The sequence below is a fragment of the Oncorhynchus gorbuscha genome, linkage group LG17 (genome assembly GCF_021184085.1).
Source record: "Oncorhynchus gorbuscha isolate QuinsamMale2020 ecotype Even-year linkage group LG17, OgorEven_v1.0, whole genome shotgun sequence".
Lineage (NCBI taxonomy): Eukaryota > Metazoa > Chordata > Actinopteri > Salmoniformes > Salmonidae > Oncorhynchus > Oncorhynchus gorbuscha.
Window position 1 is genome coordinate 34,808 of NC_060189.1, and position 15,193 is coordinate 50,000.

Here is a 15,193-nt window from a genome sequence, read left to right on the forward strand (position 1 = left end):
GGTACATTGTGGATAGTCTAGGGACAATGCCCACAACTTACTCTTATGGTACATTGTGGATAGTGAAGAGACAATGCCCACAACTTACTCTTATGGTACATTGTGGTGAAGGGGCAATGCCCACAACTTACTCTTATGGTACATTGTGGATAGTCTAGGGACAATGCCCACAACTTACTATTATGGTACATTGTGGATAGTGAAGAGACAATGCCCACAACTTACTCTTATGGTACATTGTGGTGAAGGGGCAAAGCCCACAACTTACTCTTATGGTACATTGTGGATAGTGAAGAGACAATGCCCACAACTTACTCTTATGGTACATTGTGGATGGTGAAGGGACAATGCCCACAACTTACTCTTATGGTACATTGTGGTGAAGGGGCAATGCCCACAACTTACTCTTATGGTACATTGTGGATAGTCTAGGGACAATGCCCACAACTTACTCTTATGGTACATTGTGGTGAAGGGGCAATGCCCACAACTTACTCTTATGGTACATTGTGGTGAAGGGGCAATGCCCACAACTTACTCTTATGGTACATTGTGGTGAAGGGGAAATGCCCACAACTTACTCTTATGGTACATTGTGGTGAAGGGGAAATGCCCACAACTTACTCTTATGGTACATTGTGGTGAAGGGACAATGCCGACAACTTACTCTTATGGTACATTGTGGTGAAGGGACAATGCCCACAACTTACTCTTATGGTACATTGTGGTGAAGGGACAATGCCGACAACTTACTCTTATGGTACATTGTGGTGAAGGGACAATGCCCACAACTTACTCTTATGGTACATTGTGGATAGTGAAGAGACAATGCCCACAACTTACTCTTATGGTATATATTTAATCCAAATGTAATTCCATTCATAAATATGGCCACTTAATTTGCTGGTGTGGATATCTTTATGTTATTTAAAATGATTGTTAATATCACATTTCTGTAGGTTCTCCGTTCCCAAACGTAAAACCCTCTGTCCTCAGCAGGTATTGAGCTAAGATATGTCGTATTGAACACACTAAAGTTCACTCAGGGTCATTTTTAAATTGCGAGTGACTGACACGAACAGAAGCATAATCAGGCCTTGTCAGGAGAAAAAGATGAATGGAGAAAAGTACAGAGAGATCCTTGATGAAAACTTGCTTCGGAGCACTCAGGACCTCAGACTGGGGTGAAGGTTCACCTTCCAACAGGACAACAACCCTAAACACACAGCCAAGACAACGCAGGAGTGGGTTCGGGACAAGTCTCTGAATGCCCTTGAGTGTCCCAGTCAGAGCCCGGACTTGAACCCGATCTAACATCTCTGGAGAGGCCTGAAAATAGCGGTGCAGTGACGATGCCCATTCACCCCGACAGACCTTGAAAGGATCTGCAGAGAAGAATTGGAGAAACTCCCCAAATACATGTGTGCCAAGCTTGTAGTGTCACACCCAAGAAGACTAGAGGCTGTAATCACTGGCAAAGGTGCTTCAACACAGTACTGGGAAAAAGGTCTGAATACTTATGTAAATGTTATCTTTAAGGGTTTTTATTTTATAGATTTTCAAACAATTCTAAAAAGCAGATTTGCTTTGTCATTATGTGGTATTGTGATGTCATTATGGGGTATTGTGATGTCGTTATGGGGTATTGTGATGTCATTATGGGATATTGTGATGTCGTTATGGGGTATTGTGATGTCATTATGGGGTATTGTGATGTCGTTATGGGGTATTATGATGTCGTTATGGGGTATTGTGATGTCATTATGGGGTATTATGATGTCGTTATGGGATATTGTGATGTCATTATGGGGTATTGTGATGTCGTTATGGGGTATTATGATGTCGTTATGGGGTATTGTGTGTAGATTGATGAAGGAAAAAAACGAATGAATCAATTTTAGAATAAGACTGTAACGTAACAAATTGTGGAAAAACGTCCAAATGCACTGTATAGGAATTAGGGTGGCATTTGGGATGCACAACACTGCTGTAGCACACCACTGCTGTAGCACAACACTGCAGTAGCACACCACTGCTGTAGCACAACACTGCAGTAGCACACCACTGCTGTAGCACAACACTGCAGTAGCACAACACTGCAGTAGCACAACACTGCTGTAGCACAACACTGCAGTAGCACAACACTGCTGTAGCACAACACTGCAGTAGCACAACACTGCAGTAGCACAACACTGCAGTAGCACAACACTGCTGTAGCACAACACTGCAGTAGCACAACACTGCAGTAGCACAACACTGCTGTAGCACAACACTGCAGTAGCACAACACTGCAGTAGCACAACACTGCAGTAGCACACCACTGCAGTAGCACAACACTGCAGTAGCACAACACTGCAGTAGCACAACACACACACACAAACACACACACACGCGCAGCACAAGACTTTTACACAGTCAGTCTGTACGTTTTCAAACAGTCAGCTACAGGTGTGTCAAAACACTGAACTTACAGGGTTCTCAACAGAATATAAGACTTCTAAACCAGAAGTATAGGGTTTAATATAATTTCAAACTCCTTGCAGCCTTTTTCGAATGTTATCATACTCCTGAGCTTATTGCAGTTCAAACTATAAAACAGGGTTTTATGTTGGTGGTCGGCCAAATCCAAAGAGGTTACATTTTTCAACTCTCTCTCTCTCTCTCTCTCTCTCTCTCTCTCTCTCTCTCTCTCTCTCTCTCTCTCTCTCTCTCTCTCTCTCTCTCTCTCTCTCTCTCTCTCTCTCTCTCTCTCTCTCTCTCTCTCTCTCTCTCTCTCTCTCTCTCTCTCTCTCTCTCTCTCTCTCTCTCTCTCTCTCTCTCTCTCTCTCTCTCTCTCTCTCTCTCTCTCTCTCTCTCTCTCTCTCTCTCTCTCTCTCTCTCTCTCTCTCTCTCTCTCTCTCATCCAGTAACAGCTACATGATGAATGTCCTGCTGGTTCTGTGTTTGGTTGTTTTGTGGTCTCAACGGAATTTAATTTCATGCTCACTTGTTGAGCTGCATTTTCTTGACCGTGCCCTCTTCCTCCTCTTCCTCCTCCTCACCCTCTCCGTCCTCCTCCTCCTCCTCTTCTTCCTCCTCCTCCTCTTCCTCCTTCTGTACACAAAGCCAAGCAGGCCACATTGATTAAATGTTCTCTGGATATAAAGCAGACAGAAGCATGGTTGGATGAAAGTAGCTAAGAGAAAATAATGAGTTGTTTCATGTCTGCAGGGTGTCTGTCTTTACTGAGACAACCCTGTGAGAGCCACACAGCTTAAAGAATCATTTAATTAAAGAACGTCAACCTTGTGTCTTTGTTTCTATGTGTTTAGAATAATTACACGTTCTGATGTGTGTGCATGACAGCAAATTCCCTATTTTCTGTTTTCCTTCAGAGCAACTCAACGACAACTCAGACATGCAATCAATTGATTCTGAAGAGGTGAAAGAAAACTATTAGCTTCAGCTGCTAGAGGCATGGTAGTGTTATGTACGGTGGAGACACTGAAGCCGTCGTCCTGTTAGAGACGCTGAAGTTGTCTTTCTGTTGGAGACTGGGAGTTGTCTTTCTGTTGGAGACTGGGAGTTGTCTTTCTGTTGGAGACTGGGAGTTGTCTTTCTGTTGGAGACTGGGAGTTGTCTTTCTGTTGGAGACTGGGAGTTGTCTTTCTGTTGGAGACTGGGAGTTGTCTTTCTGGTAGAGACGCTGGGAGTTGTCTTTCTGTTGGAGACTGGGAGTTGTCTTTCTGGTAGAGACGCTGGGAGTTGTCTTTCTGTTGGAGACTGGGAGTTGTCTTTCTGTTGGAGACTGGGAGTTGTCTTTCTGTTGGAGACTGGGAGTTGTCTTTCTGTTGGAGACTGGGAGTTGTCTTTCTGTTGGAGACTGGGAGTTGTCTTTCTGTTGGAGACTGGGAGTTGTCTTTCTGGTAGAGACGCTGGGAGTTGTCTTTCTGTTGGAGACTGGGAGTTGTCTTTCTGGTAGAGACGCTGGGAGATGTCTTTCTGTTGGAGACTGGGAGTTGTCTTTCTGTTGGAGACTGGGAGTTATCTTTCAGTTGGAGACTGGGAGTTGTCTTTCTGGTAGAGACGCTGGGAGTTGTCTTTCTGTTGGAGACTGGGAGTTGTCTTTCTGGTAGAGACGCTGGGAGTTGTCTTTCTGGTAGAGACGCTGGGAGTTGTCTTTCTGGTAGAGATGCTGGGAGTTGTCTTTCTGGTAGAGATGCTGGGAGTTGTCTTTCTGTTGGAGGCGCTGGGAGTTGTCTTTCTGTTGGAGGCGCTGGGAGTTGTCTTTCTGTTGGAGACTGGGATTTGTCTTATTGTTGGAGACTGGAGGTTGTCTTTCCGTTGGAGACCGAAACATACCACCATGCCCCCTCCAACACAGACTGATACATACCACCATGCCCCCTCCAACAGACCGATACATACCACCATGCCCCCTCCAACAGACTGATACATACCACCATGCCCCTCCAACACAGACTGATACATACCACCATGCCCCTCCAACAGACTGATACATACCACCATGCCCCCTCCAACAGACTGATACATACCACCATGCCCCCTCCAACAGACTGATACATACCACCATGCCCCTCCAATAGACTGATACATACCACCATGCCCCCTCCAACAGACTGATTCATACCACCATGCCCCTCCAACACAGACTGATACATACCACCATGCCCCCTCTAACAGACTGATACATACCACCATGCCCCCTCCAACAGACTGATACATACCACCATGCCCCTCTAACAGACTGATACATACCACCATGCCCCTCCAACAGACTGATACATACCACCATGCCCCCTCCAACACAGACTGATACATACCACCATGCCCCCTCTAACAGACTGATACATACCACCATGCCCCCTCCAACAGACTGATACATACCACCATGCCCCCTCCAACAGACTGATACATACCACCATGCCCCTCCAACACAGACTGATACATACCACCATGCCCCCTCTAACAGACTGATACATACCACCATGCCCCCTCCAACACAGACTGATACATACCACCATGCCCCCTCCAACAGACTGATACATACCACCATGCCCCCACCAACAGACTGATACATACCACCATGCCCCTCTAACAGACTGATACATACCACCATGCCCCCTCCAACAGACTGATACATACCACCATGCCCCTCCAACAGACTGATACATACCACCATGCCCCTCCAGTAGACTGATACATACCACCATGCCCCCTCCAACAGACTGATACATACCACCATGCCCCTCCAATAGACTGATACATACCACCATGCCCCCTCTAACAGACTGATACATACCACCATGCCCCTCCAACAGACTGATACATACCACCATGCCCCTCCAATAGACTGATACATACCACCATGCCCCTCCAACAGACTGATACATACCACCATGCCCCTCTAACAGACTGATACATACCACCATGCCCCCTCCAATAGACTGATACATACCACCATGCCCACTCTAACAGACTGATACATACCACCATGCCCCCTCCAACAGACTGATACATACCACCATGCCCCTCCAATAGACTGATACATACCACCATGCCCCTCCAATAGACTGATACATACCACCATGCCCCCTCCAACAGACTGATACATACCACCATGCCCCTCCAACACAGACTGATACATACCACCATGCCCCTCTAACAGACTGATACATACCACCATGCCCCTCCAACAGACTGATACATACCACCATGCCCCTCCAATAGACTGATACATACCACCATGCCCCTCCAACAGACTGATACATAACACCATGCCCCTCCAACAGACTGATACATACCACCATGCCCCCTCCAACAGACTGATACATACCACCATGCCCCTCCAACAGACTGATACATACCACCATGCCCCTCCAACACACTGATACATACCACCATGCCCCCTCTAATAGACTGATACATACCACCATGCCCCCTCTAACAGACTGATACATACCACCATGCCCCCTCTAACAGACTGATACATACCACCATGCCCCCTCCAATAGACTGATACATACCACCATGCCCCTCCAACAGACTGATACATACCACCATGCCCCTCCAACACAAGGGGCATACCACCATGCCCCTCCAACAGACTGATACATACCGCCATGCCCCTCCAACAGACTGATACATACCACCATGCCCCTCCAACAGACTGATACATACCACCATGCCCCCTCCAACAGACTGATACATACCACCATGCCCCTCCAACAGACTGATACATACCACCATGCCCCTCCAATAGACTGATACATACCACCATGCCCCTCCAATAGACTGATACATACCACCATGCCCCCTCCAACAGACTGATACATACCACCATGCCCCCTCCAACACAGACTGATACATACCACCATGCCCCCTCTAACAGACTGATACATACCACCATGCCCCTCCAACACAAGGGGCATACCACCATGCCCCCTCCAACAGACTGATACATACCACCATGCCCCCTCTAACAGACTGATACATACCACCATGCCCCTCCAACAGACTGATACATACCACCATGCCCCTCCAACACACTGATACATACCACCATGCCCCCTCTAACAGACTGATACATACCACCATGCCCCCTCTAACAGACTGATACATACCACCATGCCCCCTCCAACAGACTGATACATACCACCATGCCCCCTCCAACAGACTGATACATACCACCATGCCCCCTCCAACACAAGGGGCATACCACCATGCCCTCCAACAGACTGATACATACCGCCATGCCCCTCCAACAGACTGATACATACCACCATGCCCCCTCCAACAGACTGATACATACCACCATGCCCCCTCCAACAGACTGATACATACCACCATGCCCCTCCAACAGACTGATACATACCACCATGCCCCTCCAATAGACTGATACATACCACCATGCCCCTCCAACAGACTGATACATACCACCATGCCCCTCCAACACAAGGGGCATACCACCATGCCCCTCCAACAGACTGATACATACCGCCATGCCCCTCCAACAGACTGATACATACCACCATGCCCCTCCAACAGACTGATACATACCACCATGCCCCTCCAACAGACTGATACATACCACCATGCCCCTCCAACACAGACTGATACATACCACCATGCCCCCTCCAACAAACTGATACATACCACCATGCCCCTCCAACAGACTGATACATACCACCATGCCCCCTCCAACAGACTGATACATACCACCATGCCCCCTCCAATAGACTGATACATACCACCATGCCCCCTCCAACAGACTGATACATACCACCATGCCCCTCCAACAGACTGATACATACCACCATGCCCCCTCTAACAGACTGATACATACCACCATGCCCCTCCAACAGACTGATACATACCACCATGCCCCTCCAACAGACTGATACATACCACCATGCCCCTCCAACAGACTGATACATACCACCATGCCCCTCCAACACAGACTGATACATACCACCATGCCCCTCCAATAGACTGATACATACCACCATGCCCCTCCAACAGACTGATACATACCACCATGCCCCCTCTAACACAGACTGATACATACCACCATGCCCCCTCCAACAGACTGATACATACCACCATGCCCCCTCCAACACAGACTGATACATACCACCATGCCCCTCCAATAGACTGATACATACCACCATGCCCCCTCTAACAGACTGATACATACCACCATGCCCCTCCAACACAAGGGGCATACCACCATGCCCCTCCAACAGACTGATACATACCGCCATGCCCCTCCAACAGACTGATACATACCACCATGCCCCTCTAACAGACTGATACATACCACCATGCCCCTCCAACAGACTGATACATACCACCATGCCCCTCCAACAGACTGATACATACCACCATGCCCCCTCCAACAGACTGATACATACCACCATGCCCCCTCCAATAGACTGATACATACCACCATGCCCCTCCAACAGACTGATACATACCACCATGCCCCTCCAACACAAGGGGCATACCACCATGCCCCTCCAACAGACTGATACATACCGCCATGCCCCTCCAACAGACTGATACATACCACCATGCCCCTCCAACAGACTGATACATACCACCATGCCCTCCAACAGACTGATACATACCACCATGCCCCCTCCAACAGACTGATACATACCACCATGCCCCTCCAACACAGACTGATACATACCACCATGCCCCTCCAACAGACTGATACATACCACCATGCCCCCTCCAACAGACTGATACATACCACCATGCCCCTCCAACAGACTGATACATACCACCATGCCCCTCCAACAGACTGATACATACCACCATGCCCCTCCAACAGACTGATACATACCACCATGCCCCCTCTAACAGACTGATACATACCACCATGCCCCCTCCAACAGACTGATACATACCACCATGCCCCTCCAACACAGACTGATACATACCACCATGCCCCTCCAATAGACTGATACATACCACCATGCCCCCTCCAACAGACTGATACATACCACCATGCCCCCTCCAACACAAGGGGCATACCACCATGCCCCTCCAACAGACTGATACATACCACCATGCCCCTCCAACAGACTGATACATACCACCATGCCCCCTCTAACAGACTGATACATACCACCATGCCCCTCCAACACAGACTGATACATACCACCATGCCCCCTCCAATAGACTGATACATACCACCATGCCCCTCCAACAGACTGATACATACCACCATGCCCCTCTAACACAGACTGATACATACCACCATGCCCCTCCAACAGACTGATACATACCACCATGCCCCTCCAACACAGACTGATACATACCACCATGCCCCTCCAATAGACTGATACATACCACCATGCCCCCTCTAACAGACTGATACATACCACCATGCCCCCTCCAACAGACTGATACATACCACCATGCCCCCTCTAACAGACTGATACATACCACCATGCCCCTCCAATAGACTGATACATACCACCATGCCCCCTCTAACAGACTGATACATACCACCATGCCCCTCCAACAGACTGATACATACCACCATGCCCCTCCAACAGACTGATACATACCACCATGCCCCTCCAACAGACTGATACATACCACCATGCCCCTCCAACACAGACTGATACATACCACCATGCCCCTCCAATAGACTGATACATACCACCATGCCCCCTCTAACAGACTGATACATACCACCATGCCCCTCCAACAGACTGATACATACCACCATGCCCCTCCAACACAAGGGGTATACCACCATGCCCCCTCTAACAGACTGATACATACCACCATGCCCCCTCTAACAGACTGATACATACCACCATGCCCCTCCAACACAAGGGGTATACCACCATGCCCCCTCTAACAGACTGATACATACCACCATGCCCCCTCCAACACAGACTGATACATACCACCATGCCCCCTCCAATAGACTGATACATACCACCATGCCCCCTCCAACAGACTGATACATACCACCATGCCCCCTCCAACAGACTGATACATACCACCATGCCCCCTCCAACAGACTGATACATACCACCATGCCCCCTCTAATAGACTGATACATACCACCATGCCCCCTCCAACAGACTGATACATACCACCATGCCCCCTCCAATAGACTGATACATACCACCATGCCCCCTCCAACAGACTGATACATACCACCATGCCCCTCCAACAGACTGATACATACCACCATGCCCCTCCAACAGACTGATACATACCACCATGCCCCTCCAACAGACTGATACATACCACCATGCCCCTCTAACACAGACTGATACATACCACCATGCCCCTCTAACAGACTGATACATACCACCATGCCCCCTCTAACAGACTGATACATACCACCATGCCCCCTCCAACAGAATAAACTGAATTCTTTCACCACTGTTTACTCAGAAATGGAAGTCATCATCGGATACGATGGACTACGATAACGTAACTATACAACAATACAACTATACAACACTACAGTAATACAACTATACAACACTACAGTAATACAACTATACAATACTACAGTAATACAACTATACAATACTACAGTAATACAACTATACAACACTACAGTAATACAACTATACAACACTACAGTAATACAACTATACAACACTACAGTAATACAACTATACAACAATACAGTAATACAACAATACAGTAATACAACAATACAGTAATACAACAATTCAACAATACAGTAATACAACAATACAGTAATACAATACAGTACTACAACAATACAGTAATACAACAATACAGTAATACAACAATTCAACAATACAGTAATACAACAACACAGTAATACATTACAGTAATACAATACAGTACTACAACAATACAGTAATACAACAATACAGTACTACAACGATACAACAATACAGTAATACAACGATACAGTAATACAACAATACAGTACTACAAAGATACAGTAATACAGTACTACAACGATACAGTAATACAGTAATACAACGATACAGTAATACAACGATACAGTAATACAACGATACAGTACTACAACGATACAGTAATACAGTAATACAACGATACAGTAATACAACGATACAGTACTACAACGATACAGTAATACAACGATACAGTAATACAACGATACAGTACTACAACGATACAGTACTACAATGATACAGTAATACAACGATACAGTAATACAACGATACAGTACTACAACGATACAGTAATACAAAGATACAGTAATACAACGATACAGTACTACAACGATACAGTAATACAACGATACAGTAACACAGTACTACAACGATACAGTAATACAGTAATACAACGATACAGTAATACAACGATACAGTAATACAACGATACAGTAATACAACGATACAGTACTACAACGATACAGTAATACAGTAATAGAACAATGCAGTACTACAATGATATAGTACTACAACGATACAGTAATACAGTAATACAACAATACAGTACTACAACGATACAGTAATACAGTAATACAACGATATAGTAATACAACGATACAGTAATACAACGATACAGTACTACAACGATACAGTAATACAACGATACAGTAATACAACAATACAGTAATACAGTAATACAACAATACAGTAATACAGTAATACAGTAATACAACAATAAAACAATACAGTAATACAACAATACAGTAATACAACAATACAACTATACAGTAATACAGTAATACAGTAATACAACAATACAGTAATACAGTAATGCAATAATACAGTAATACAGTAATACAACAATACAGTAATACAGTAATACAACAATACAGTAATACAGTAATGCAGCAATACAACAATACAGTAATACAACAATACAGTAATACAACAATACAGTAATACAGTAATACAACAATACAGTAATACAACTATACAGTAATACAACTATACAGTAATACAACAATACAGTAATACAACAATACAGTAATACAGTAATACAACGATACAGTAATACAGTAATACAACTATACAGTAATACAACAATACAACTATACAGTAATACAACAATACAGTAATACAGTAATACAACAATACAGTAATACAGTAATACAACAATACAGTAATACAGTAATACAACAATACAGTAATACAACAATACAGTAATATAGTAATACAACAATACAGTAATACAGTAATACAACAATACAACAATACAGTAATACAACAATACAGTAATACAACAATACAGTAATACAGTAATACAACAATACAGTAATACAGTAATACAACAATACAGTAATACAACTATACAGTAATACAGTAATACAGTAATACAACAATACAGTAATACAGTAATACAACAATACAGTAATACAGTAATACAACAATACAGTAATACAGTAATACAACAATACAGTAATACAGTAATACAACAATACAGTAATACAACAATACAGTAATACAACAATACAGTAATACAGTAATACAGTAATACAACAATACAGTAATACAGTAATACAACAATACAGTAATACAACTATACAGTAATACAACAATACAGTAATACAACAATACAGTAATACAGTAATACAATGATACAGTAATACAGTAATACAACTATACAGTAATACAACAATACAGTAATACAGTAATACAACAATACAGTAATACAGTAATACAACAATACAGTAATACAGTAATACAACAATACAGTAATACAACAATACAGTAATACAGTAATACAACAATACAGTAATACAGTAATACAACAATACAGTAATACAACAATACAGTAATACAACAATACAGTAATACAGTAATACAACAATACAGTAATACAGTAATACAACAATACAGTAATACAACAATACAGTAATACAACAATACAGTAATACAGTAATACAACAATACAGTAATACAACTATACAGTAATACAACAATACAGTAATACAACAATACAGTAATACAACAATACAGTAATACAACAATACAGTAATACATTAATACAACAATACAGTAATACAGTAATACAACAATACAGTAATACAGTAATACAACAATACAGTAATATAGTAATACAACAATACAGTAATACAGTAATACAACAATACAACAATACAGTAATACAACAATACAGTAATACAACAATACAGTAATACAACAATACAGTAATACAGTAATACAGTAATACAGCAATACAGTAATACAACAATACAGTAATACAACTATACAGTAATACAGTAATACAGTAATACAACAATACAGTAATACAGTAATACAACAATACAGTAATACAGTAATACAACAATACAGTAATACAGTAATACAACAATACAGTAATACAGTAATACAACAATACAACAATACAGTAATACAACAATACAGTAATACAACAATACAGTAATACAGTAATACAACAATACAGTAATACAGTAATACAACAATACAGTAATACAACTATACAGTAATACAACAATACAGTAATACAACAATACAGTAATACAGTAATACAATGATACAGTAATACAGTAATACAACTATACAGTAATACAACAATACAGTAATACAGTAATACAACAATACAGTAATACAGTAATACAACAATACAGTAATACAGTAATACAACAATACAGTAATACAGTAATACAACAATACAGTAATACAACAATACAGTTATACAGTAATACAACAATACAACAATACAGTAATACAACAATACAGTAATACAACAATACAGTAATACAGTAATACAGTAATACAACAATACAGTAATACAGTAATACAACAATACAGTAATACAACTATACAGTAATACAACAATACAGTAATACAGTAATACAACAATACAGTAATACAACAATACAGTAATACAACAATACAGTAATACAGTAATACAACAATACAGTAATACAGTAATACAGTAATACAACAATACAGTAATACAACAATACAGTAATACAACAATACAGTAATACAACACAGTAATACTGTAATACAACACAGTAATACTGTAATACAACACAGTAATACTGTATTACAACACAGTAATACAACAATACAGTAATACAACACAGTAATACTGTATTACAACACAGTAATACTGTATTACAACACAGTAATACAACAATACAGTAATACAACACAGTAATACTGTATTACAACACAGTAATACAGTCATCCACCTCGTCCCTGCACTGCATACCTCAAACTCCACTATCAAATGAGGTGAAATACCACAGTGTGCCATCACAAATGTCTATTTTCTTTTAAACTTTTGAGAGTTTAATGTTTACTGGTAATTTCTGTTTTTCCCCTTGTTCTTTTTGTCTATTTTGCTTTGGCAATGTAAACATGTTTCCATAAAGCTCTTTGGTTGAAGCGAGAGGGAGGTTGTGAGAGAGAGGTTGAATAGCATCTGTGTGAGATTTGAGCTGAGTGACACAGGACATGGCCCAAAGAGCGAGACAGAAAGGAAAGACAGTTTAACAGATGTCAACTGAGGAGGAGGAGAGGGGAAGAGAGAAGGAGGAGAGGGGAAGAGAGGAGAGGGAGAGGGGAAGAGAGGAGAGGGAGAGGGGAAGAGAGGAGAGGGAGAGGGGAAGAGAGGAGAGGAGAGGAGAGGAGAGGAGAGGAGAGGAGAGGAGAGGAGAGGAGAGGAGAGGAGAGGAGAGGGAGAGGGGAAGAGAGGAGAGGAGAGGATAAGAGAGGAGAGGGAGAGGGGAAGAGAGGAGAGGAGAAGATAAGAGAGGAGAGGATAAGAGAGGAGAGGGAGAGGGGAAGGGAGGAGAGGGAAAGAGAGGAGAGGGAGAGGGAAAGAGAGGAGAGGGAGAGGGAAAGAGAGGAGAGGGAAAGAGAGGAGAGGGAAGAGAGGAGAGGGAGAGGGGAAGAGAGGAGAGGGAGAGGGGAAGGGAGGAGAGGGAAAGAGAGGAGAGGGAGAGGGAAAGAGAGGAGAGGGAGAGGGAAAGGGAGGAGAGGAGATGAGAGGGGAAGAGAGGAGAGGGAGAGGGAAAGAGAGGAGAGGAGAGGAGAGGGGAAGAGAGGAGAGGGAGAGGGGAAGAGAGGAGAGGAGAGGAGAGGGGAAGAGAGGAGAGGATAAGAGAGGAGAGGAGAGGGAGAGGGGCAGAGAGGAGAGGAGAGGATAAGAGAGGAGAGGGAGAGGGGAAGAGAGGAGAGGAGAGGATAAGAGAGGAGAGGGAGAGGGGAAGAGAGGAGAGGATAAGAGAAGAGAGGGGAAGAGAGGAGAGGGGAAGAGAGGAGAGGGGAAGAGAGGAGAGGGGAAGAGAGGAGAGGGAGAGGGGAAGAGAGGAGAGGAGAGGATAAGAGAGGAGAGGGAGAGGGGAAGAGAGGAGAAGAGAGGAGAGGGGAAAGAGGAGAAGAGAGGAGGGGAGAGGGGAAGAGAGGAGAAGAGGAGATGGGAAGAGAGGAGAGGGAGAGGGGAAGAGAGGAGAAGAGAGGAGAGGGGAAAGAGGAGAAGAGAGGAGGCGAGAGAGACCAGGTAGCCAGAGTTTCTCTTCACTCTTTTCTATTGAAAAACAGAGATCAAAACAGCACAGTAATGATAAACCCTATAGGTTACCGTGGTAATTAACCTGTTGTGATGAGCCCGAAACTGAAGATTGAAATGAATTGAAGTGATGTATGTTTCTAATTGTGGCCATGGTAACTTAATGAGGATGAGATGGTGAAAGGATGTTGTAGCAGGCTCAAGGGGGTGGGGTTTC